We start from the raw sequence: 26,695 nt of genomic DNA on the forward strand, positions 1-26,695 counted from the left end.
CTTCTGGAGGCAAGATTTGTTTATGTAAAAAAAAATTCAAAATATTCATGAGTAAGAACATTTCAAAATTACAATATTCTGTTTGGTTCCTAATCTCAAATATCAACAAAAAACAAATCCCTGTTTAGTTAGAATGAGTGATATTCATTAGAATAACCTCTGCTACTCCAATTTCTCTAACTAATTAGATCTAGTGTTATTTCCTATTTAAAGGTTAATTGGATCCCAATTCTTAAGTATTATGGTTAACTTCAGTTTCAGTTCCAGTCATTATGACTAAAAATTCAAAAATTATATATGTACAGCTTAACTCCTTTCACAACAAATCTCCCACATCACAGCTTCTAAACAAAGAAAATCTCATTCAGTAACTTATAAAAATCTTTTTAAAAATAATCAGTTTTTTCAGAAAATCAAATTCAGATCCTTCAAATGAAAATAAACTTATAAATCCAAACATATTAAATCCTCTATGTCATTAAACATTTTATTCCCACGCTGGATCTTCAATCTTGGGTAGCTCACCATCTTGTTTCTTCGTTAGAACATAGAATAGTACAGCACAGTACAGGTCTTTCAGCTCACAATGTTGTGCTGACCCTCAAACCCTGCCTCCCATATAAGCCCCAACTTAAATTCCTCCATATACCTGTCTAGTAGTCTCTTAAACTTCACTAGTGTATCTGCCTCCACCACTGACTCAGGCAGTACATTCCAAGCACCAATCACTCTCTGAGTAAAAAACCTTCTTCTAATATCCCCCTTGAACTTCCCACCCTTTACCTTAAAGCCATGTCCTCTTGTATTGAGCAGTGGTGCCCTGGGGAAGAGGCGCTGGCTATTCACCCTATCTATTCCTCTTATTATCTTGTACACCTCTATCATGTCTCCTCTCATCCTCCTTCTCTCCAAAGAGTAAAGCCCTAGCTCCATTAATCTCTGATCATAATGCATACTCTCTAAACCAGGCAGCATCCTGGTAAATCTCCTCTGTACCCTTTCCAATGCTTCCACATCCTTCCCATAGTGAGGTGACCAGAACCGGACATTGGTTCATTGGATGAAGTAGTTGATCATCCATGGAAAGTCAATTCACAATACGTAACGCAAAAACCCTGTCCTGTATACAACTGGATTACAATCCGTAAGTTTTTACACACATTCTATTTTCTATTTCAAAGTAACTCAATATCATATTGTCATTTCCAAACATTTCTCAGTTACAACAGTAGTGAACATATTTCAGACATAAATTTATACACTCGGAACAGTAAAAGTTTTAACTCACTAATTTTGTTGGAGTGATTTAACATAACTAATTTCAGGTCACACAAAAGAGAACTTGGACACTCGTCTCTACTGATATTGTCTCCTTATAGCTGCTATAGCTGTAGCTTCAATAGATCTTTTATCGCTATTATCTCTCCTCTAGGGACTTCACTCTGAGGTTTTCAAGCTAATAAGGTAGAGATACTCACTACTAATTCCACATTTAACAGTTTATATCTTTAGTTTCTAACAGTTTGCTGCATTTCTCTTGCTTTCCCATGCCTGCGTCTGCTACATCTCGTTCTCGCATAGCTTTTTCTCTCCCCTAATTTCTCTTTGTTCTTAATTCTGTAAACCTCATTTTCATTCCTCCACAGGTGGAGCTCTCTAACATTACATCTTGGAGTTTAATTAACGTGAGGTACACCCTCCTCCTTTGAATTTCTGGCAGTCCCTTTGCATATGGCTACAGGTTGCACTGTAATGGGTTTGGGGCATTCAACATTTGTGGAATCTAGAAGAGATTAGACAATAGCTAAATTCAGAGCTTGGAAAAAGGACTGAACTATTGTCACTAAAGGATTTCCTAGCTCAGGATATGTTTAGGATTTTCTCTGTGTCTAGAAGATCTTCTGAGTTCAGGTTCTTTGTGAAAATTTTCATCTGTCGTGTCTTTCCTAGTCAACACTTCATCATGCATCTCTTTTTCTTGTCAATCTCAGACTCATTTGGGATTGATGAAATTTGCAGACTTCTTGCATCAGATAGGATACACTGATTACACATTTCCTCAGTTGTTGTTTCTTCCACACGGTTTTCTTCAAGACTGATAGGTAAGTTACTTTCTAATGGATTCCTCTACATCAGGTAAGTAACTTCCATTTCTTTGGGATTCCAGCACTGGGTCTGCAACTGGAGTGGTTGTAAATGGTTGGTTTGGGCTTGGGTTGGAGCCCACAATTCTTCTGTGTAACTGTCTACAAGATTCTCGACTCTTAGAAGGTTGTCTACAATATCAAGACTTGGTCTGAGGTAATAATCCTCATCCTCTTCAGAGTCAATTGGATTTTCTTCCTCTTCAACCGACTGTTCATGTTTAGTACTCCTGTGAGTTGTGTAATTGCAAACGGGGACTGGAGAAAGTTGTTCGTTGTCTTTAGAAGAAATCCATAAGGGAGCAATAGATCCTTACGTAATGTTCATATGGGCCCAGATTGGTTCTCAGGATGTACTTTGTAGACAGGCAGATCACCAGCTTGGCTCACCACTACATAGACTATTTCTAACCATTTATCGGCAAGTTTGTTTGTTTTTACCTCAGAGGCGCACATTCCTTACTAACACTTGGTCTCCTTCTTTCAACTCTGAAGCTGTCACACGTTTGGCATATCTGGTCTGGTTTTGGTTTGCCATTTTCTGTGAGTTCCCTCTAGCTACTGTATCTTGAAGCTTTCTTCAAGATGTGATTTCAAATTTTGTACATACTGGGAGTGTGATGCACCATGTTTGTCTTTCAATGGTAGCCTGAAAGATAAGTCATCTGGAGATCAAGGTTGTCATTGGAACATCAAATCATATGGACTAAAGACAGTCATCTTATTCCTAGTACAATTATAAGCATGGACTAAGGGGTTTCACAAATCTCACCGGTGGCTTTTTTCTTTCATCTCCAGAGTTCCCAACATATTTAAGAGGGTCCTGTTAAACCTCTCAACAGTGTTTCTTCTGGGGTGATATGGTGTAGTTCTAACTTTTTGAATTCCAGTCATCTCACACAGTTCTTTAATCAAGTAGGATTTAAAGTCAGGCCCCCTATTGCTGTGTAGGCACTCAAGATGACTATAATGTGAAATGAAGTACTCCCATAGGTACTTCACAACTGTCTTGGCTTTTTGGTTAGATGTAGGAATAGCCAAAACATATTTTGTGAAATTATCACTAATAACTAACACACCTGTTGTGTTACGTTGATCAGTTTCTAATGTAAGAAAGCCCAAGCAGACCAGATGCAAGGTCTTGTGTTCCACATTAGTGGCCATCTTGGGCCAATAGAATCTGCTTCTGACTAAATCCAGAGTACAATCAAAACCCATGTGACCAAATTCATTGTGAAGTCTCTTCAGTACATCAAATTGAAGCTCTCCAGTTAAAACAAACTGGTATATTTTTTTTCCCTCTAATTAATCTTTTACTGTAGAGAATTCAGTCTTTCAGCTTTAGACGATCCCATTCTCTGAGAAGGTAGGGTGGTCTGGGGATTGTGTTCCTCACTGAAGGAGATGGTTTTTGTCCAGTTTTCATCGTATACAAGGATCTGATATCTGGCAGTCTGTAATCTCTGCATCATAGCGATGAGAAATGACTGGTAATCCCTCACACTGATCTGCTTGTGCATAACTGTTAGGTATAGCACCTGAATGCATTGTTAAGGATCAAACATATGCAATGGCAACATCTGTGGCAGGCTCCATTCTTTCGATAAGATGACTGTCACATACAGTTTGCACAACATCAGCGCTAACTTCATCTACATCATTTGAGTTCACCAGATGACTTTCAGTAAACTTCAAGATGTGTTCCCATTCTTCCTGGGACTTTGTTTCACCAAGCAAGTTCTTGGAGCTTTTGGCTTTTCCAACATCAGTCCCCATTTGTCACACAACACGAACTGCTTCTGGTTTAAAATTAGGCTTAGGAGTACCATGACATGACTTCCACTCACTCCATCTCTTTTCAAGCCATCTTTTCTCTTCTGCTACAAATGTCGGATTGGGTTGATAGCAGCAAGAGCTGGCTATGTGCCTATCTTGACCACATTTAAAACAGTGCCAAGGTTTTGGTTTTACACTTGGCTGTTTGTGAGTGGTTGTAGATTCTTACTTATCCTTTGTGTCACCCTTTCCCTTTGGTGACATATCACTTGCTATCTCAGTGCTCCCTTTTACCTTCTGTTGTTTTATAGCTTGTAGAGTAGCTAATTGACTTTGAAGCTCAGCTATTAATTAGTCAGTTGAGAAGTAACTGAAATTAGCTGTGCAACTTCATCTTCCTTACACGTTACAGGGGCCTGTGGTCTGAGACTGTATAATGGCAAGTTGTTTGACTGTTCCTACATGCTGCTTTGTGAGTGCAGTTCTTGAAGCATACTTCTCTTCCTCATTGCGTAGAAATGTCAATAGTTTGGTAAACGATGGTAGGTTTTGTTTTTTTCTGTTCCAGCTCTAACACTGGGGAGTGGTCCCAACATTCCCTACAAAACAGTTTTAAGAGATGCTTGTTAATCTCAGTTTTGGCAACCCCGCCTCACTTTACAGTCAGGGTCAGCACTACCTGTAGCCACTGCAGGTAGGGAGATATTTTTTCACCCATGTTTTGTACTGGTTCATGAATTTGGCAAATAATTCATCACTGTCCTACATGCTGGCAAAAGCTGAGACAGGAATAACACCCGTAAATAGCAGGTAATGCTGCAGGGCTTATTGATTTGATGATGTCAGAAGCTGGTGAAAAAATACTTCCACATATTTTCTGTGTTCAATGAAGATCAGACACTCTTGGGTCTTGCAAGTGCAGTTCAACACCAGCACACCAAGTCTCATAATCCACCTCATTAGGTGGACTAGGGATTGTACCAGAAAAAGTCCAGAGCCTTACTTGTGGATTCCAATGAGCCATCAAGTCATTACTGCACGCAATGAGCTCTACTATGACTCTTTGAACATATGGAGGGTTTAAATCTCTGGGAGAGAGGGATGGGTTCTCTGCCACTCCATTAGTTTGTATTACAGGGATTGAATTATTCTGCACAGCAACTAGAACTGTTTCTGGCAATTAGTATCAGGGGAGTCTGCTCTGAAGAGTAGTGGTCTTGTTATGTAGTACATCTTCAGCAGTTTTAAAAAGAAAGAAAAGAACACTGACTTTTTCCCGACTCTCGATAGTAAGGATTTCACTGACCTGGATTAACAGCTCTCTCAGGCTTTTGTCATGTTCTTTTCCAATGCTCTTTGCTTGGTTTTCAATTCACCAAGTGGTGTCTTTTCCAACTTTCTGAGTGTTAACACTGGCTAAAGTAGCTACATGCAAAAACCTTTTGGTCACTGCCTGCCTGTTGAAAGTACGGTAGCAAGGGCTGGATATCTTGCACTGCAGGACCAAAATTGTACTCTACTGTGAAGGACGTGGCAATTCTGCAACGGGGTCAGTTAGAGGAATAACTGGCAACTGAGCCATATTCTCTTAGAAAGCGAGTACTTCCTCATCTTTTTTTGTTCCTGTTATGCCGCTGACTATAACAGCATTTGGGATTTTGACACCCTTTTCCTCTATGAATTCCATTTTCTTTCACTGTAGGTATTAATTGAATGAGTGAGTTTGAACAATAAGATTCTTTTAGTACCTTGTATAAACTCAGTGTGTACTGGTTATCTAATACATTGCCTCCTGGCTGGCACATCAAGATTTTTGAAACATCTGTGTAGCACTGGTCTTATCTTGTGTGACTGCTTGCTGCGCTATTTATGAGAAAAGTAAAATTACATTGTACTACATTTAATGCTAGAAGGCCATCAGAAGCTCTAGGTATCAAAACAGGGCAGTGAATAGAAAACACTCACTTCTGGAGGTAAGTTTTGTTTATACTGTATAGAAAATGTATCCAAAATATTTATGAGTAAGAAAAATTCAAAATTCCAACATTCTTTTGGATTCCTAATCTCAAATACCAACAAAAAACAAATTCCTGTTCAGTTAGAATCAGTAATATTCATTAGAATAACCTTTGTGACTCTAATTTCTCTAATTAGATCTAGTGTTATTCACTATTTAAAGGTTTACAGACTAACCTTTCCTTTTTTATTTATCCCTAGTTGGTTAGAAACTAATTGAATTCCTATTCCTATGTATTATGGTTAACTTCAGTTGCAGTTCCAGTCAATATGTCTACAAATTCAAATTCAAAAATTATTTACATACAGCTTAACTCCTTTCACGACAATTCTTCCACATTACAACTTTTAAACAAAGAAAATCTTGTTTAGTAACTTATCAAACTCTTTGCAAAAATAATCAGTTCTTTCAGAAAATCAAATTCATATCCCTTGAATGAAAATAAACTTATACATCCAACTGCATTAAATCCTCTACACCATTAAACGTTTCATTCCCGTGTTGGTTCTTCAATCTTGGTTGGCTCACCATCCTGTTTCACAGTTCGTTGTATGAAATAGTTAAATCATCCATGGAAAGTCAATTCACAATGCTTACACAAAAATATCTGACTTGCATACAACAGGATTACAATCAATAAGTTTTTATACACATTCTATTTTCTATTTCAAAGTAACTCAATATCACATTGTCATTTCCAAACTTTTCTCAGTTGCAACATTACTGAACATAGTTCACACAAATTTATAAATTCGGAACAATAAAATATTTAACTCACCAAATCCCTTGGTGTGATTTAACAGAATTAATTCCCGGTTACACAGTAGAGATCTTGGACATTCATCTGTGCCGATATTTTCTTGTTATAGCTGCTGCTAGTTATAGCTGTAGCTTCAGTAGATCTTTCATCGCTATTGTCTCTCTTCCAGGGCTGTCACCTTAAACTACTAACTCCACATTTAACAGTTTATATCTTTAGTTTCTAATAGGTTTGCTGCGTTAATCTCAGTTTCCCATGCCTGCATCAGACATGGCCCATTCTTGCATAGCTTCCCCTTGCCCACCCCCCCCAAGTTCTCATTTTAAAAAAAATCTGTAAACCTTGTTTTCATCCCTCTACAGGTGGAGCTTTCTACTATTACATCCTTGGGTTTAATTAACATGGGTTACCCATGAGCTGGTCTTGCAGGTTCTCAGAACAGGAATGTGACAATCCAGGAAAATTCAGTCTCTTTAGTCCTTTGAAGGCAGCCCCACTCAGTGAGCTGTAGAAAGAGAGTAGGCACGTGATATATCTATGGGACTGCATGGACCAAATTACAACAACCACTCTATGGCTTTGGTTCAGGCCAAATATCTCATTTTAGAAGGAGTACCTATGGCAGCCAGTGATAGGTCTGCCGGCTTAATACCCAGTTAATTGGATTCGGAAAGTACAGTATATAGACATTTCACAGTCTTGTAACAAAAGTTTCATTACATCCCTTGATGGTTACAGTAACATGCTTCAGCCCATCCCGATGATGTAGCTTCAGAGCAGTGAGGGTTATGCAATCGTTGTAACTAGCTTGATACTAACCCTCAAAACAGCTGCATTAACAAGAGTCATTCCTATGGGCAGTGCAGTTCTGTGCCACCCTTACAGTTCTAATTTCATTATCAGAATAAGACACAGAATCAAACTCAATATGATTCAGGGGCATAAAAATATTGGCAAGCCACCTTCTAAATACATAGGCCCTCTATAGAGCGCATCCAACAAACTGACTCATATAACGAACGCAAAAAACAGTGTTATCAGTATTAGTGTCATGAGATACTACTGCATTTAGGCATAGATGCGCAGGTTACCCAAAACATATAATGCATAGTGATTAATTAAGGTGGTAAATAGCAAAGAGTTCAGTCTATCAGTCCTTATCATCAATGTTCTTCTGGCCACCTGCTCCACTGGCGTAACAGGTGAGGTGTATATCTGTGTCGGCCATCTTCGGACATTTAAAACGATATATGCAGACAGCAACACTCGGAATGGATATTTTCAGTGGGGCTTCCAGCAGCTCCTTAGTCAGTAGGGTTTCACCAGTGCCCAATCTTTCAGCTGGTGGGTATGGCACTAGGTATCCAACATGATACTCTGGGCTTCAAGAACCTGTTGATGCAAAAGTTTAAGAGCTTCTGTTAGTGTTATAGAATATTACACCCTGTTTTCGCTTATAGTGTGGATATCTATCTATTTAACTAAAAACAGAGGGACAACTGGCAAGCACATGGGCTTCCCAAAACAATCTTACATGGAGATAGCCCTGCTGCACAGTTTCGAACGCAGTACATTGTCGTGAGGGGTAGTGGAGGTGCCTCTAACCATCTTAGCTCAATCTCGTTGCATGATTTAGCTAACCTGCATTTCAGGGCCCCGTTCATTCTTTCAGCTGCTCTGTGAGATTGAGGTTGGTAAAGGCAGGTGAAACGATGCTTCCACTACACGGATTTCATCATCTCATATAAATTTACTCAAAAAGCGAGGACATTTTTCACTTGAGATTTTCTTGGGGATCCCAAACATAGGAATAAATTCTAAAAATAAAATTATAAACAGTTACGGCATCATTTCACTGAGCTGGATAAACCTTTACCCACAGAAGGTAACAAAAGCAAAATAATAAGAACATAATCACAACCCATACATTTAGGTAACTGCATAAAGTTGACTTAGAGATGTACAAATAAATCCTGGGAAAGACCCAGAAGAGCCAAATACCAGCATTGTCTTTTGGGATTATGCCTCAGTCAAATCATACAGTCGCTGCTACTTTTCTTGCTATGGGCTATAATCTCTCGTTTTCAATTATGCCCATTAATTTTTATAGTTTTGCAAATAGTGTGCTTTCGTCCATAAAGTCCTTTCAGCCCCTGACGCATCATGCTGTAATTTTACTCATCATCATTATGTGCCGCGTCATGACTGGGCGATCATGGCCTTTGGCATGATTGTCTTGGCAATTTTTTTGCAGAAATGGTTTGCCATTGCCTTTGTCTGGGCAGTGTCTTTACAAGATGGGTGACCGCAGCAATTATCAATATTCTTCAGTAATATCTGTCTGGTGTCATTGGTCACACAACCAGGACTTGCCATTTGCACCAGCTGCTCATACGACCATTTACCAACATCTCCCATGTCTTCATGTGAGCCTGATTGGGGGCTAAGCAGGTGCTACATCTTGCCCAAGCGTGGCCTGCAGGCTAGTACAGGGAAGGTGTGCCTTACAACTCCACCCTACTGCCCATGATTGTCCTAGTTTATTAAAATAATTTGAAAAGTATAGGCAGCCTGATCACACAACAGTGCTATGTGCCCTTAAAGATCTGCTGTTGTTACCTTAGCAAAGTTAGTTCGTTTGTTCCCTCCAGATATTTCATCCTTCCTGTTAGTATGCACCACATAGTCTATAACATCAATCGCAGTAAGGGGCTGAAAAGCAGCAAACGTTCATAGTTAGTACACAGTCTTTTATCGGAGTTTTGAAGAGGTGTGAAACCAATGTAGTTTCCATAATTGTCGATTGTCACATCCTACTCCGAAGGCATAATAGAATTCAGTGCACCGGCTGCAAGCTTTTGTTAAGGCAAAAACAGGGGGAAAGGAAGCTGCGCCACTTCAGATGCTATGAGGTACACATCCTGCATACCCACGAGACATTTTCATTATTTTTTCAATATCATATCGGGAGGAAAAGCCATCAAAGAAAAAAATCATGAGGGCTTATGTCAGGTGGCAGTTTACAACAGTTAGGATTAAAATCGTACAAATTATTAAGTACAGTCCGGCGGATATTTAAATTAATTATACCTGCCACTTATGTGCTTCTTATCTCCATTCAGGAGGCAACAATTCACTTACAAATTTTTTGGGACGGTCTATTGTGTCCGGTGCTACCGATGCGGCCTCCTGTACACTGGTGAGAGCCCGCGTAAATTGAGGACTGCTTCACTGAGCGCCTCCACTCCATCTGCCAACAGTGGAATTTAGCAGTTGACAATCATTTTAATTCCTTTCCACACTCCCAGCCCAACATTTTTGTCCATGGCCTCCCCTTCTGCCACAATGTGACTACTCTCAAGGTGGAGTAGCAATACCTCTTATTTCCTATCAGTAGCCTCCAGCCTGATGGCATGAACATCAATTGCTCCTTCCCATGAATATTTTCTCTCCTCCTTCCCTCTTTAATTCCACACTCTGGTCCCTTACTTCTCCTCCTCCCCCTGTTGCCAATGCTTCTTCCCGTTCTCCTATAGTCCACTCTCTTCTATCATATTCTATCTTCTCTAGCCCATGGCATTTCCCAGCCTCTCCTCTTCACTTAACACCTTCTAGCTAGTCCACCTTCCCCTTCCCGACCTTTTCTTTTAAATTCTGGTGTCTTCCTCCTTCCTTTCCAGTCCTGAAGAATGGTCTCTGCCCAAAATGTTGACCGTTTATTCATTTCCATATATCCTGCATGACCTGAGTTTTTTCAGTATATTCCTCTGGATTTCCAGCACCTGCAGTTCCTCTTGTGTTTATCATTCACAAATGTATATTCTATGGTGCTGGTATGGTGAAAACCGTTATCAAAGTTGCCTTGGCCTGAGCGCTGTCATGAGCCCTGTGGTTTGCAATAGAGAGTGAAGCTTCTGGAGTTTTTGAGTACCTGAATTTTTTACCGGTCAATATCTTAACTAGAGTTGTTAAGCCCTTGTGTCTTCGGTTTAATCTTGTTAAGTTAATTGTGACAGACAAATGTTTTACGCATTCTATGATTATTTAAAGAGATCTCCCATTCCCTGCCAAAGTGGAGGGTCTTGACAGTTGGTGGTACTGGCTGTCAATGATGTGGGGATGTTGGGGGAGGATCTGGAAAAGGAACCGGAAATGGCGGGTTCGGGTGAGGATAGGTTGGTGGGGGCAGATTGGAATGAAGTTAAACCTGGATCTGGAAAACAGAAAAAGAAACATAATATTGGAACAATTCTAAGAGATGGAGTGGAAGGGCAGTAAGAGGATGGAAGATGTTAATTGTTTGCGAGGATTAAAAAGCAGTGTGAGAAGGCATTACGATTGAAAACTTTACTTGACAAGAAGATAGTATCTATGTTGCCTAATGGAAATAGAGGTGTTAGGGGTGTTATAACAGATGTTCCAGTGGAGATTTTGATAGACGAGGTCAGTCTCATTTATTAGGATGCAAGGTTAAGGAGGTAAAGAGATTGCAAATAGTCTGAAATAGGGAAGGATGGATAATTTATCGATATTGACCTGCTTTGACGAAGTGAAGCTCCCTGATAAAGTTAGTTTGGGGTATGTTCGTTATAATGTTCAAGCTTATATTTCTCCCTCACTTAGATGTTACAAATGTCAGAGGTTTTGACATGTTGCAGCAGCATGTAGTAGGAAACTCAGATGTAAAAAGTGTGGCGGGGAGCATAAGTATGAAGATTGTGAAGGCTAAAGTTTTATCATTGTAAATATTTCAGTGGAGTAAAGGAAATTACAGTGGCATGAGAGAGGAACTGGCCAAAGTTGACTGGAAAGGGACACTGGCGGGAAAGACGGCAGAGCAGCAGTGGCTGGAGTTTATGCGAGAAGTGAGGAATGTGCAAGACAGGTATATTCCAAAAAAGAAGAAATTTTCGAGTGGAAAAAGGATGCAACCGTGGTTGACAAGAGAAGTCAAAGCCAAAGTTAAGGCAAAGGAGAGGGCATACAAGGAAGCAAAAATTAGTGGGAAGACACAGGACTGGGAAGTTTTTAAAAGCTTAAAAAAGGAAACTAAGAAGGTTAAAAGAGGGAAAAGATTAACTATGAAAGGAAGCTAGCAAATAATATCAAAGAGGATACTAAAAGCCTTTTCAAGTATATAAAGAATAAAAGACGTGAGAGTAGATATAGGACCGATAAAAAATGATGCTGGAGAAATTGCAATGGGAGATAAGGAGATGGTGGAGGAACTGAATGAGTATTTTGCATCAGTCTTCACTGAGGAATACATCAGCAGTATACCGGACACTCAAGGGTAGCAGGGAAGAGAAGTGTGCGCAGTCACAATTATGACAGAGAAAGTACTCAGGAAGCTGAATAGTCTAAAGGTAGATAAATCTCCCGGACCAGATGGAATGCACCTTCGTGCTCTGAAGGAAGTAGCTGTGGAAATTGCGGAGACATTAGCGATGATCTTTCAAAAGTCGATAGATTCTGGGATGGTTCCGGAGGACTGGAAGATTGCAAATGTCACTCCGCTATTTAACAAGGGGGCAAGGAAGCAAAAAGGAAATTATAGAACTGTTAGAATGACATCGGTGGCTGGGAAGTTGTCGGAGTCGATTGTCAAGGATGAGGTTACAGTGTACTTGGAGGCATATGACAAGGTAGGCAGAACTCAGCATGGATTCCCTCAAAGAAAATCCTGCCTGACAAACCTATTACAATTTTTTGAGGAAATTACAAGTAGGCTAGACATACAAACATAGAAGCATAGAAAATAGGTGCAGAAGTAGGCCATTCGGCCCTTCGATCCTGCACCACCATTCAGTATGATCATGGCTGATCACCCAACTCAGAACCCTGTACCGGCCTTCCCTCCATAACCCCTGATCCCTTTAGCCACAAGGGCCATATCTAACTCCCTCTTAAATATAGCCAATGAACTGGCCTCAACTGTTTCCTGTGGCAGAGAATTCCACAGATTCACCACTCTCTGTGTGAAGAAGCTTTCCTAATCTCGGTCCTAAAAGGCTTCCCCTTTATCCTCAAACTGTGACCCCTCGTTCTGGACTTCCCCAACATCGGGAACAATCTTCCTGCATCTAACCTGTCCAATCCCTTTAGGATTTTATATGTTTCAATAAGATCCTCCATAAAATCTTCTAACTTCCAACGAGTATAAGCCCAGCCGATCCAGTCTTTTATCATATGAAAGTCCTACCATCCCAGGAATCAATCTGGTGAACCTTCTTTGTACTCCCTCTATGGCAAGAATGTCTTTCCTCAGATTAGGGGACCAAAACTGCACACAATACTCCAGGTGCGATCTCACCAAGGCCTTGTACAACTGCAGTAGTACCTCCCTGCTCCTGGACTCGAATCCTCTTGCTATGAATGCCAGCATACCATTCGCCTTTTTCACCGCCTGCTGTACCTGCATGCCCACTTTCAATGACTGGTGTATAATGACACTCAGGTCTCGTTGCACCTCCCCTTTTCCTAATTGGCCACCTTTCAAATAATAATCTGTTTTCCTGTTTTTGCCACCAAAGTGGATAACCTCACATTTATCCACATTAAATTGCATCTGCCAAGAATTTGCCCACTCACCTAACCTATCCAAGTCACACTGCATCCTCTTAGCATCCTCCTCACAGCTAACACTGCCGCCCAGCTTCATGTCATCCGCAAACTTGGAGATGCTGCATTTAATTCCCTCATCCAAGTCATTAATATATATTTATATAGACAAGGGAGATGCAGTGGATGTTGTATATTTGGATTTTCAGAAGGCCTTTGACAAGGTGCCACATATGAGGTTACTTAACAAGATAAGAGCACATGGAATTATAGTAAAATTACATACGTGGGTAGAGCGTTGGCTGATTAGCAAGAAACAGAGAGTGGGAATAAAGGGATCCTATTCTGGTTGGCTGCCAGTTACCAATAGTGTTCCACAGGGGTCCATGTTGGGGCCGGTTCCTTTTACATTGTACATCAATGATTTGGATTATGGAATAGATGGTTTTGTGGCTAAGTTTGCTGACGATACAAAGATACGTGGAGGGGCCGATAGTGCTGAGGAAACGGAGAGTCTGCAGAGAGACTTGGATAGATTGGAAGAATGGGCAAAGAAGAGGCAAATGAAATACAATGTTAGAAAGTGTATGGTTATGCACTTTGACAGAAGAAATAAACGAGAAGACTACTCGTTTAAATGGGGAAGTAATTCAAAGTTCTGAGATGCAACGGGACTTGGGAGTCCTCGTACAGGATTCCCTTAAAGTTAACCTCCAGGTTGAGTCGGTGGTGAAGAAGGCGAATGCAATTTTGGCATTCGTTTCTAGAGGAATAGAGTATAGGAGCAGGGATGTGATGTTGAGGCTGTATAAGGCACTGGTGGGATCTCACTTGGAGTACTGTGGGCAGTTTTGGTCTCCTTATTTAAAAAAGGACGTGCTGATGTTGGAGAGGGTACAGAGAAGGTTCACTTGAATGATTACAGGAATGAGAGGGTTAACATATGAGGAACATTTATCCGCTCTTGGACTGTATTCCTTGGAGTTCAGAAGAATGAAGGGAGAGCTCAGAGAAACATTTTGAATGTTGAAAGGCATGGACAGAGTGGATGTGACAAAGTTGTTTCCCATGATGGGGGAGTCTAGTACGAGAGAGCAAAACTTAAGGATTGAAGGGCACCCATTCAAAACAGAAATGCGAAAAAAAAATTTAGTCAGAGGTTGGTGAATCTATGGAATTTGTTGCCACGGGCAGCAGTGGAGGCCAAGTCAGTGGGTGTATTTAAGGCAGAGATTGATAGGTATCTGAGAAGCCAGGACATCAAAGGTTATGGTGAGAAGGCGGGGGAGTGGGACTAAGTGGGAGAATGGATCAGCACATGATAAAATGGCGGAGCAGACTCGATGGACCGAATGGCCGACTTCGGCTCCTTTGTCTTATGGTCTTATGGCCTAAGTGCGGAGGAGAACATAGTGCAGCTTATACAGGATGTGAAGTGCTTAGGAAGGCAGCTGAATTTCAACAGGTTGAAGTACATTTAGGTGTGACATGCAGAGGCTGTGCGAAAAGTTTAACCAAATGCTGATAAAGCATTACCAGTCAGAGAACAGAATGTGAAGTTAGTGGCTATTTGTCGGCATCATACTTCCCTTACTAAAGATATTTTACTGGTTGATAAAATGAAGTTTCTGATGCACATAACTAGAAGGTATAGGAACAGAATTAGGCCATCTGGCCCATCAAGTCTGCTATGCCATTCAATCATGGCTGACCCTTTTTTTTTCTCCTCCTCAACCCCAATTCCCAGCCTTCTCCCCGTAACCCTTGACGCCATGTCCAGTCAAGAACCTATCAATCTCTGCCTTAAATACACCCTGTGACCTGGCCTCCATAGCTGCATGTGGCAACAAATTCCAGAAATTCACCACCCTTTGGCTAAAGAAATTTATCCGCATCTCTGTTTTGTAAGGGCACCCTTCTATTCTGAGAATGTGCTCTCTTGTCCTACACTCTCCCACCATGGGAAACATCCTTTCTACATCTACACTGTCTAGACCTTTCAACATTCAAAAGGTTTCCATGAGATATGCCCCCTCCCCACCACGCCCCCCCCCCAGCACTTCTGAATTCCAGGAAGTACAGACTCTGAGCCATCAAACGTTCCTTTCATTCCTGGAATCACCCTTGTGCACTTCCTCCGCACCATCTCCAATGCCAGCATATCCCTTCTAAGATGAGGGGCCCAAAACTGTTCACAATACTCAAGGTGAGGCCTCACCAGTGCCTCATAAACGCTCAGCAGTGTGTTTAATTGTAGTGCTTAAACATCTAGTCATACTGAGGAAATTAAAATTATCATGAAAGCTGCATAAAAAGTATCTGGATATAACAGGTGTTATATGGAAAGCTGTAAATGAAGCTCTAATGGCTGAGGTATCTCTATTTCAGTCTCCTTGTGAAGGTACATAACTGGCATAAAAATATTGCAGTGGAATGCAAGAAGCCTGATTTCTAATGGTCAAGACTTTAATAAATTTATTTCTGATTTATCGTTTATCAAATATATTCAGGAAACCTGGTTGTTACCACATATAAGTTTTTTTTTTCTTGCAGGATTATAAGGCATGATATACTAGTTGGTAGAAGGGGTGATGTTACAAGTTTTATAACGAAATTGATAGGACATAGAGTTGTGGACGTAAATGAAGTGTATGAGGCACTTGTAGTAGAAGTATTTGATTCAACGGGTAGGAGCATTAAAGTGGTAAATTCTTATGACTGTGAAAAGCCCTTGATTTTGTTAGAAAACACATGTAGTTCTAGCTCATTAAGGGTCAGATGGTGTGGGGATGTTAATGCACATAGTTCACTGTAGGGTTGTTCGCAGAATAATGGTAATGGTTTGATTGTAGAAGAATTTTTAGATATTTCACACCTTGCGTGTCTTAATGATGGGAGGGGCATGAAATTCAAGGTTCATTATAGTTCTGAAACTGCTATATATTTAACTTTAGTTTCAAACATTTTGGCTGGAGTGAGTGAGAGAGATCTCATGAGAGATCAAATATTGGAAGTGATCATTTTCCTAAATAAAGCCATAAGATATCGGAGCAGAAGTAGGCTATTCAGCTCATTGAGTCTGGTCCACCATTAAATCATGGCTGATCCAATTCTTCCAGTCATCCCAACTCCCTTGCCTACTCCCCATACAATTTGATGACCTGACTAATCAAGAACTAGCAATTAATAAGGACAAACAGTGGGCAAATAGATGGGGTTTTAAGCTTTCAGTAGCTAAAACACAAGTTGTATGTTTTACAAATAGGATCAATAAACGTACTTAATTTGAAGTTGTATAGTCAAACTCTTGAAGTGTCAGTGGTAAGATGTCTTGGCATATGGCTGGATAGTAAGCAGATATGAAAGTACCATATCAGTTAAATAATTGACATGTAAAAGGGCATTAAATCTCCTTCAGTGTCTATGTGGATATTCATGGTGTGCTACATGAAAATCTCTGTTGACCATATACATTTGTTCAATTGGATCAGTATTTGATTATGGCTCTGTAGCTTATGGATCAGCATCATATTCAAATTTAAAATGTCTGGATCTGATACAACCACAGGCTTTAAGACTGTGTTGTGGCGGAGTAAGGTTGCTTCCTGTTTCAGCTTTACTGGTTGAAATGGGACAATTACCCTTACAGTTACAGATGTTGAAGTTGTTGGTAAAATACTGGATTAATTTGAGGGGACAGAGGAATGATCACCATGTTGAAATTGTGTTGGAAGACTTTTGGGAACATCACAAGGGGAGTGTTTTTAGTTTGGGTGGCTGGGATCTTCTCACGCTCTGAATATGGGTCTGATGGATTTTCAAATATGTCCCACCATAGCTTTCTCAGTAACTCCATCTTGTTTTTTTTCCAATGACTTTAGTTGATTTTATGTTGCATGCCTTAATGAAGTCCAAGGATCCTGATATGTCTGAGAGTCTGTTGATTCATCAGTATGTTAAGGAACATTATTGTGACATGCTAACCATTTTTTACTGAGGGGTCAAAAGGTAATTTGACTGGGGTTGTTGGTGTGGCTATTTTTATGCCTGAATTACAGGTCGCAATCAAAAAATTTCTTACCAACCGTTTATCAGTATGAACAGCAGAATTGGTTGCCATCATTTTGGGCTTGCAGTGGGTGGAGGAAATCTGTCCTTGCAAAGTTATAATTTATTCAGATTCTTTTTCGGCTTTGACTAGTATTAAAACAGATTAGTATTGGTAGGTTTGATTTACTGCTGGAAGCTCTTCAACTATATTCCATATTCAAAGTATTGGTTTACATGTCTACTTCTTATGGGTCCTTGCACATAGCTGCTGAGGGGAGTTTTGTTAGGATGGCATCCCTGCTTCTGGAGTCATCTGGAATACATTTGAAAACATTTACGCACACGTTCCACACATTAATTAACATTATTGTCTCCTATCAGACACTGCAATCTATAAAGAGGGAAACATTTTCTTTTGGCTCCATCAGTTCAAGGTACATTTGAAGCAACAGTTCGTTCATCCCCTCTACACCCCTTTGCCTCCCGTCTCCTGTAGTCCTGTTAGGAACAGTGGCAGGACGCAGGCTGATGCCGGCCTCACCGAGTACTCCAGAGGCAACACTTGGCATGTCCTTGTTGAAGCAGTGTAACAAGAAGGCGGGGGTACAGCGCCTAGTTCATCCTCAGACTCTGGCGCTATTTTTTTTTGGAACACTGAGGTAGATACTTACCCTTTGCCTGATCTTCCTCTGCTTTTTTATTCTTTAACTTTTACACACATTGTCCTTTTCACAAGATTCATCTCAACGCTTTTGCATTTCACATCTACATTCAACAATCTACAATCTTCCCACATTTTCCTTTCTCTAACGATGGCTGAGGCACTCACTTGGTACATTCCAACCCATACAATGTACTTAACATTCTTAATTGTATTAAAAGTAAATTGAAACAGCTGAGGATATTTTGATTGTCCATCTTGGGGTGTGTTTCACATCATTCCTGTTTTCTAATCTCGTCTGTCTCCGGCACCCAACACCATGTAAAGAGAAACTATGTTCTTCTAGGCTAACTACCCACTACCACGTTCATTCTCACCTATCTGTCTGCATTGGCAATATTGGTGCCGGCAGTTTCACTTTAAAGCAAGCAAGAGAAAATCTGCCAATGCTGGAAACCTAAGCACATTCACAAAATGCTGGAGCAACTCAGCAGACCAGGCAGCATCTATGGAAAATTGTACAGGACAGTGATGACCGGTCTTAGCCCAAAACGTCAACTGTACTCTTTTTTCCCCCATAGATGCTGCCTGGCCTGCTGAGTTCCTCTAGCATTTTGTGTGTGTCACTTTAAAGATCTGGATTTGACTACACACCGCCGCAGTCATCCTCTGCTGGATGTTGCATTTTACGCTTGCCTTACCGCGACTTCCACAGTATGCAGAGGCCACAATATGCAATGTGTTCCCACCTAGATTGTTGAACCTGTAACACGCTATCAGTGAGAATGGTAAGAGAAAGAGTCTTAATATGTTTTTGGTCCTATCTTCTCTGTGCCCTTTCATCTCAGTCAGGAAATAGAGTGGCCGAATGTTGTGGCATTCACCGTGGGCAGAAAGTTGCATTACTGTAACTCGAAAGCTGCCTGTCTGCTCACATTGGAAGAACAATGTAGCACTTGTATGCATCTCTCGAATCTTTACTTACATCGGTAGCTGAATTGATTTGGAAAGTTTTCGCATTTCTAATAGACAAAGGCAATGGCCTTGAGACGGATCAATTATCTGCGCAAGTGCAGTACTGGCTCCCTGTGCAACTCATTGGGCTGTTTAAATAAGAGAACCAAATGGAGAACACGTACTCCCACCATAGTAACGAGAATAACATCCCAATTCCTTTATGCCAGGTTGAAAACCTTTCAGAGTTGTAGAAACCCAGGAGAAGCCTGTCACAAAATCTTAAAAGGAGCAAGGGAAATAAAATTTAAAAGGAAATGCTATCTTCATGCAAGTGGTTCATAACTTTTGGTCACAACAAGATGCAGTGGAATTTAAATCGCAAAACTTCACGATTTTGTAAGGGGAAGATAACGCCTTACGAGCATGACTCAGGTTTTGGAGGAGGTGAAAAAAATCTATGAAGGTAAAATAGTGAATGTGGTTTACATGGATTTTAGAAAGTGTTTGACAAGGTTCCCCAGGCAGGCTTTTTACAGAATAACACAAGATGTGGAATCCAAGGAAATCTGGCTGTGTGGATTCGAATTGTCTTACCGACAGAAGACAGAGGATGGAAGAAGATGGAGGGTATTCTGTCTGGAGGTTATTGATGGTGCTGTTTTGCAAGAATTGTTCTGTGATCCCTAAGCTTTGTGAAGTTTATAAATTAACAGGATGTGGAAGTGAAAGGGTGGGTTTGTAAGTCTGCAGGTGTCACAAACATATGTTGTTTATGGTGTATATGGTTGTAATACTTTACAATAAGATAAAGGCAGGATGCAGAGGCGGGTAAAGAAATGGCAATGGAGTTCAATCTAGAAAAGTGTGAAGGGATACACTTTAGAAGGTTGAACTTGAAGAAAGCACAGGGTTAACAACAGGATATTTAGCGGTGTGGAGGAACAGAGTGGACGATATGAGAGTATAGATCTCTCAAAGTAGCTGCACAGGATAATGTTGCAGCTCTGTAAAACTCTGGTGAGACATTACTTAGAGTATTGTGCTTAGCTCTGACTATCTCATCATAGGAAGGACGTGAAGCTTTAGTGAGGGAGTAGAATGTAGCTTGGATTGGAGCACATGCCTTACGAAGCAAGATTGTGCAATATAGGGCTTTCCTCTTTGGAATGAAGAAGGATTAGAGACGTTTCAGATTATGAGATGCATAGAGATATTTGGAAGCCAGCACCGTATTTCCCAGGAAAGCAATGGCCAATACTAGAGGGTACCCTTTTAAGCTGAATGGAGTAAACCTTAGGGGAGATATCAAAATAGATGTTTTGTTTACACAACAAGTGCTAGGTGCATGGAACTGTTTGCTACGGTCCTGGTAAAGGCATATACAATAGGAACATTTAGGAGACTCTTACCTAGGGATACAGATGTAAGAAAATGGAGGGTTATGGGCTGTGTAGGAGGGAGGGGTATAATTAATCATTTAGTAGATTTATATAGGTCAACACAACATCTTGGGCCAAGGCCTGAACCGTTCCATGTTCCAAGTTCCACATTTATTGTGCAACGCAGAATTGAATCAATTGGTGCTGAATGTCATCAGGTGATACTAACATAAACTAGGGCAAGGAGTTAATTCTTAAAAGATAACAGACATGTTAAGAATCCAAAACATTTACCAACGGAATTCGATGGCCTCGGTAATTAAAAGTTAATTGTAATATGACAAAATATGGTTTTGTCCAATAGGAGAGGATTAGAGAACTGAACTTCGTTTGGAGATCAACAGAGACTTAGCTTATAGAAGTAGGAGGCATATGATCATAGAGAAGTTGGAGAAAAATGAGAATGTCAAAACTGCTCAAAGGTGATCCAAGGATAGAATGAATAATATTGGAAGTATTCAGCATTGAGCAAGATTAGCTTAAAAGTAATGGATGGCGGAGACGTGCTGATTTCTTGGTTGTCGAAGGCATTTGAAGGAAAATATGCGATGATTGTGTTTCAACAGTGTCACCTACAGGGAGAACAACATGGGTTGTCCTATCATAATGCATAGAAGTAGGGATATCAGTCCAGCTTGTCCACACTGATGAGTGAGGACCCATCAGTATTAATCCTACTTTCTATCACTCAGCTCAAAGCCAGAAAGCTGATTCCTGTGCTCCTCCAGATTCATTTGACATGCTGTCAACAGCTCTGTTTCAGGGTTCCCTTTCTGCACTAAATGATTATGGAGGTGTTACAGATCTCCGAAGGATGACTAGATTCTGTAATGGTTTCTGGGAATTAGAAACTTGCAAAGGTCACTGCACTCTTCAAAGCGATAAGGAGGCAAAAGACAGTAAATTATATGATAGGTAATAGTTGGGAAGTTGTTGGAGTCCATTAATAAGGATGAGATTTCAGGGTAATTGAAGGCTTGTGATAAAAGAGACCGAGGTCAGCATGGTTTACTTAAGGGGTAATCTTAACTGACAAATCTGTTGCAATTCATAGAAGAAATAATAGGCAGGTCAGACTAAGAAGAGGTAGTAGATGTTGTTTACTTGGATTTTCAGAAGGCCTGTGACAATATCAAAATAGTAAAGGAGTAGGAAGTGTTGTCAAAGGAGGGAGTCTACAGAAAAGTTAGACAGATTAGGAGAATGGGCAAAGAAGTGGCAGTTTTAATTTCATGCAGCCAAGTGTATGGTAATGTACTTTGGTAGGAGGAATAAAGGCGTAGACTATTTCCCAAATGGGCGAATTGTCCCTCTCAACCCCATTCTCCTCCCAGTAATCTTTGACGCCCTTGCTAAATCAAGAACCTATCAATCCGTGCTAGGTTATTGACAACAATTTTGGCCCCCCTTATCTATGAAAGAATATGCTGACATTGGAGTGGGTCCGGAGGTGGTTCATGAGAATGATCATGGGAATTAATGGATTAATGTACGAGAAACGTTCGTTGGCTTTGGGCCTGAACTCCTTGGAGTTTAGGTTTAAATTGGATCCCCACATTCTTCTATCAAATATTGAAAGACCTAGACAGACTGGAGCTGGAGAAGGTGCTTCCTGTAGTGGGTGAATCTGGGACCAAAGGGCACAGCCTCAGAATACTAGAATATCCCTTTAGAACAGTGATGAGGAGGAATTTCTTTAGCCAGATGGCAATGAATCTGTGAATTCATTGCTACACACCGTTGTGTAGGCCAAGTCATTGGGTATATTTAAAATAGCATTTGATCGGTTTTTGACTGAGTGAGCTGTCAAAGATTATGGGTAGAAGACAGGAGAATAGGAATGAGAGGAATAATAAATCAGCCATGATGGAATGGCGGAGCAGTTTTGATAAGCTGAATAGTATCTGTTCCAGCAACTGGCAATGATCAAAACCTAAAATGGAAATGAGGTCACTGTTGAATTAATGTGAAACAATAAAATCTACAACTGTTGTAACGTGAATGTTGCAAATTTCTGGAGGTTGTTTGGATCATTAGAGTATTTTTGAGCTCACACTCAATGTGCACTCTGTACAGTGTAATAAGTCCCGAATAAAGGAACTTGCTGCTCTATGATATTTCCTCTGCATACTCTCCAGATCTGGGCCATAATTAAGAAGGCGACTGGGCCTACGTGAAATCCAAATTCACTGGTCAAGTCAACAAGCAATCATTCCCATAGAGGTGTAGGAGGAATAGTGGCTCTGAGACTGGGGTCAGCATCACTTCTATACTTAATACATAAGTATTAATGGACTTGCACAGTGGCACATCCAGTAAACTAGTTACCTAACAACTCAGCAATCTGTTTTATCTTGATTTCTTGTGCTGTTTTAGTGGAGTTTGCATGTTCTCTCATTTACTGTGAGTTTACTCTGTCAACACTGGCTTCCTTCTGCAGCCTGAGATAAATGAGTTGGTGAGGTACTTAACAATATTCCAATATATGGACTGTTTAGTAACAGAGGGACTGAAGTCAATGAACTCACAAGGTTCTGCAGATGCTGTCAGTCTTGAGAAATACTAACAAAATCAGCACTGCACACTGCTACCCACGATCTACAAACCAAACTGCCCGGTAGGCCTATTGTTTCTACCAGCTCCTGCGCACTGAATTCTTTTCTGCATATCTTAACTCCATTTTCTCCAATTAGTTCATTCCTTTCCTTAACCCTAACCATTCCTATCTACATCTGTGACACCTGACATGCTCTCCATCACAGCAATAACTTTCTGCTTCCTGTCCCTGATCATATTATTTTCATAATGGGCATCCAGTTCCAACCCCTATCCATCCCTCATCGTGAAGACTTTATGGCTCTCTGCTTTTTTGTGAACAACCAACCTAACCTGTTTCTCTCCAGTACCACTCTCCTCTTTGGTAGAACTGATACTTTCCCTCAACAATTTCACTTTCGGCTCCTCCAATGTTCTCCAGACCAGAACGTGAGCAATGGAAACTTGCACGGGCCCAAACAACATCTGTCTTTTCGTCGGCTGTGTAAAATGCTCCATGTTCCAAGTCTACACTGGTAATGCACTCCATTTTTTTGTTAGTTACATTGAAGACTGCTTCAATGAAGATATGTGCGCTGCTTTCTGCATCTATGCTGAGCTCTTCAATTTCATCAACTTTAGCTCCAAATTCTACCCAACACTCCAGTTTACTTGGTCCATCTCTGATAGCTCTCTGCTCTTTCCTCAATTTCGGAGACAGATTATCTGCTGACACATTTTACAGAAACACTGACTCTCACAGTTATTTTGACATGTTCCCACCTTGACAACTATAAAAATCATGAATGGAAATGGACAACTGGACTTAAAATGAAATGATGTGGTGTAAAGAAATAGTTAAACTGTGTTTCCTACTTGGTATATGCTAAGGTATTTAACACCAATGGAGGTTTGTAAGACGAAATTAAGTCAACTGAATCTGGTGATAGTCTGTAGATGTTCATGAACACACATATACATGAAATTCAATACTGATGAAAGATGTTTTCCTCATTTCAGACTTCTTGTCTATGTTTATAAGCTATGGCCAGGCCGACAGTTGTTCGATATAAAAAGATACAGCCTGATACGACGAAGGAATGAAAAAGTACTGGGGTCAAAGTTTACCTAAAAAAGTAGCTACTGAGTACACTATCCCCGGATTGCTCTCCAGCATGTCAGAGAGCCAAGGTGGGGAGTGGTAGTCCTGACGTCCCCGAATGGGAGCCCCTCTGTTAAATAAGGTGGGAGTTCACAAACAATAGGATGCAGCCTATTAGATCCTGGTGTGTGCTTTTGAAAAAGTCATTTGACATGTGTCGTGCATTAGAAAAACCCTATTTGGGAAAATGGTGACCCTAAAACAGCAAAGTGTCACCTTAACTGAATTTGTACTCATTGAAGCATCACAACGGCACTAAAAGGGATGAGCCTAGTGCCACTCTCGTGGGGGAAACAATCTGTTTTAGTGCGAAAAACTGTTTTAACCTCTTATGATACTGTTACCTAGTGTGGCATGTGCAAAGCAGTGCCCAATTACGGTTGGATATTCGGAAATCTTGGACACATAGCGGAGCTGTTAAAATAAGAAGTGATGAACACATAACTTCTGAGTATAATGGACCTGTCTATTCAGTATGGAAATCATACAGCAGTTCAAAGATGACAATTTGTTGTTGTCAGCTGAAAAAAAACATTCCTCCATTAACTGCTGCTGCCCGGATTTGGTGACCTTACTGGACAAATGGAGCAGTACGCCGCATTAGTTCTGGCCAATGCAATCTTCTCTATTCCTCTGTTGCCAGAGTCCCAGGATCAGAGTCCCAGCAAATAGTAAATCTTCACTAGATTGGTTCGGGGTATGTACACAGCAGTACACTGTATCATGGACTGATAGTGTGGGTCCTCGATGTACTCGAGCTCTCATCTGGTAGCCCACTATATAGAAGACATCATGCTAAGAGCCCCTACCGAGAAGGATTAGCTGAAGCCTAGGAGGAGCAGGTAAGTCACATGAAGGACAGAGAACGGGTGATTCTACTGAAAATACATGGGCCGAGCCAGACAGTCAAGTTACTGGGTTGTCAGTGGGTCACAGCACATGATATAATCCTGGGTAAAGTACAAAACAAGATAGTAAAAATAGCTGTCCCTAACAATAATCAACAGACGCAAAGGCTTGTGGGGCTATTGAGCTACTGGAGGCGGCGTAAGCCACACCCAACTGTCCTGCTGCGTCCTCTATAGCAAGTAACTAGGAAAAGAGGCAACGTTTTAGAGGTCCAGAGCAAGGCTGTCCGAGAAGCTGTGGCTCACACCCTACACCCCCCCTGCGCCTCCCTTTACTTGAAATGCTATTTGAGTTACAGCTCTGTACATCAGAACACCGCTCTTTGGAGTCCACAGTAAAAACAAAATAGAGTGAACAAACCCTAGGGTTCTGGTCCTTTAACCAACCTGATGCAGCTGAATGATACACATCCTTCGAAATGCAATTGCTTGCCTGTTACTGGATATTTGTGGACTGAGCCTCCAGAGATAGTCCATCTGGTCCAGGTTATTTATCTATCTTAAGACCTTTAAGTCTGCCTAGCGCTTTTTCCTTTGTAATAGCAATAGCACTTATTTCTGCTCTCTGATGCTCACTGACCTCTGGCACACTGCTGGTGTCTTTCACAGTGAAGACAGATGCAAAGTACTCATTAAGTTCATCTGCCATTTCTTTGCCCCCCATTTCTGCCTCACCGACATCACTTTCCAGTGATCCAATATCAACTCTCACTGCCCTTTTACTCTTTATATAACTGAAAAAAAAACTTCTGGTATCTTGCTTTATTGGCTAGTCTGCACTATATTTCATTTGTTTCTCTTCTTATAGATTTTCTTAGTTGTCCTTTGTTGAATTTTTAAAACTTCCCAATCTCCTGACTTCTGACTCACTTTTGTTGCATTATATGCACTTTCCTTGGCTTTTATGCAGCACTTAACTTTCCCTGTCAGCCATGGCTGCCTACCATTGCCACTTGGGAACGATGCCTTCTGTGGGACATACCTATCCTGCGCCTTGTGAACCATTCCCAGAAACTTCAGCCACCTCTACTCTACCGTCAACCCCGCCGGTATCCCCCTCCATTCCACCTGGGAAAGCTCCTCTATCATGTCTCTGTAATTCCCTTTATTCCATTGTGATACTGTTACATCTGACTTATACATTGTCCTCTGAAACAGCAGACTGAACTCAAATATGTTATGATCATTCTGCCCTAAGAGTTCCTTTACGTTAAACTCCCCAATAAATTCTGGATTCTTACACAGCACCCAATCTAAGATAGCCCTAGCTCAGGCACAAGCTGCTCTAAAAAGCCATCTCGTAGGCATTCAACAAATGTCCTCTCTTGTGATCCGAATTAATCTGATATTTCCAATTCCTTTACATATTCACGTCCCATATTACAATTGCGACATTACTCTTATTACCATGCAATTTCCAACTCCATTTGCAATCTCAACCCCACATCTTAGCTGCTATTTGGAGGCCTATATTGTCATGGTCTGGATCGGGGTCTCTTTAAATTTACTTTATTTATGTTACGATCCGGACCGTTGACTCCCTGTTTCCCCTTGGTTCCTTGTTTTCCCGTGTCCGTCGGCCTTGGTGATTAGGGGCAATTTACTCTCAGCTGAACCGGTAGTTTATAGTCTCCGGCTTTCAGCTGTTCGGCGCAAGAGCGTTTGCAAAGTCACCAAAAGTACGGCGTGCCAATGTCATCTGGCTGGAGCAAACATAGTCTCCGC

The 26,695-nt window shown here is 40.9% G+C and overlaps 1 long non-coding RNA gene across 3 annotated transcripts; it reads right to left on the bottom strand.

Annotated features, from left to right (window-relative positions):
- Nucleotides 1-9: 9 nt before the first annotated feature.
- On the bottom strand, nucleotides 10-16,585 carry LOC140203968 (uncharacterized). 3 transcript variants are annotated; one of them, XR_011887468.1, is made up of 4 exons: nucleotides 16,539-16,585; nucleotides 9,317-9,947; nucleotides 8,339-8,514; nucleotides 10-8,089 (listed from the first exon to the last, which is right to left on the bottom strand). It is a non-coding gene; the product is annotated as an uncharacterized lncRNA (long non-coding RNA). The 3 variants fall into 3 exon arrangements; XR_011887469.1 differs by lacking the exon at nucleotides 16,539-16,585 and having other exon boundaries at nucleotides 9,317-9,409; nucleotides 9,839-11,628; XR_011887467.1 differs by lacking the exon at nucleotides 16,539-16,585 and having other exon boundaries at nucleotides 9,317-11,628.
- Between the last annotated feature and the right edge of the window lie 10,110 nt (nucleotides 16,586-26,695).

This window comes from Mobula birostris, chromosome 10, assembly GCF_030028105.1.
Source record: "Mobula birostris isolate sMobBir1 chromosome 10, sMobBir1.hap1, whole genome shotgun sequence".
NCBI classification, from domain to species: Eukaryota; Metazoa; Chordata; class Chondrichthyes; order Myliobatiformes; family Myliobatidae; genus Mobula; species Mobula birostris.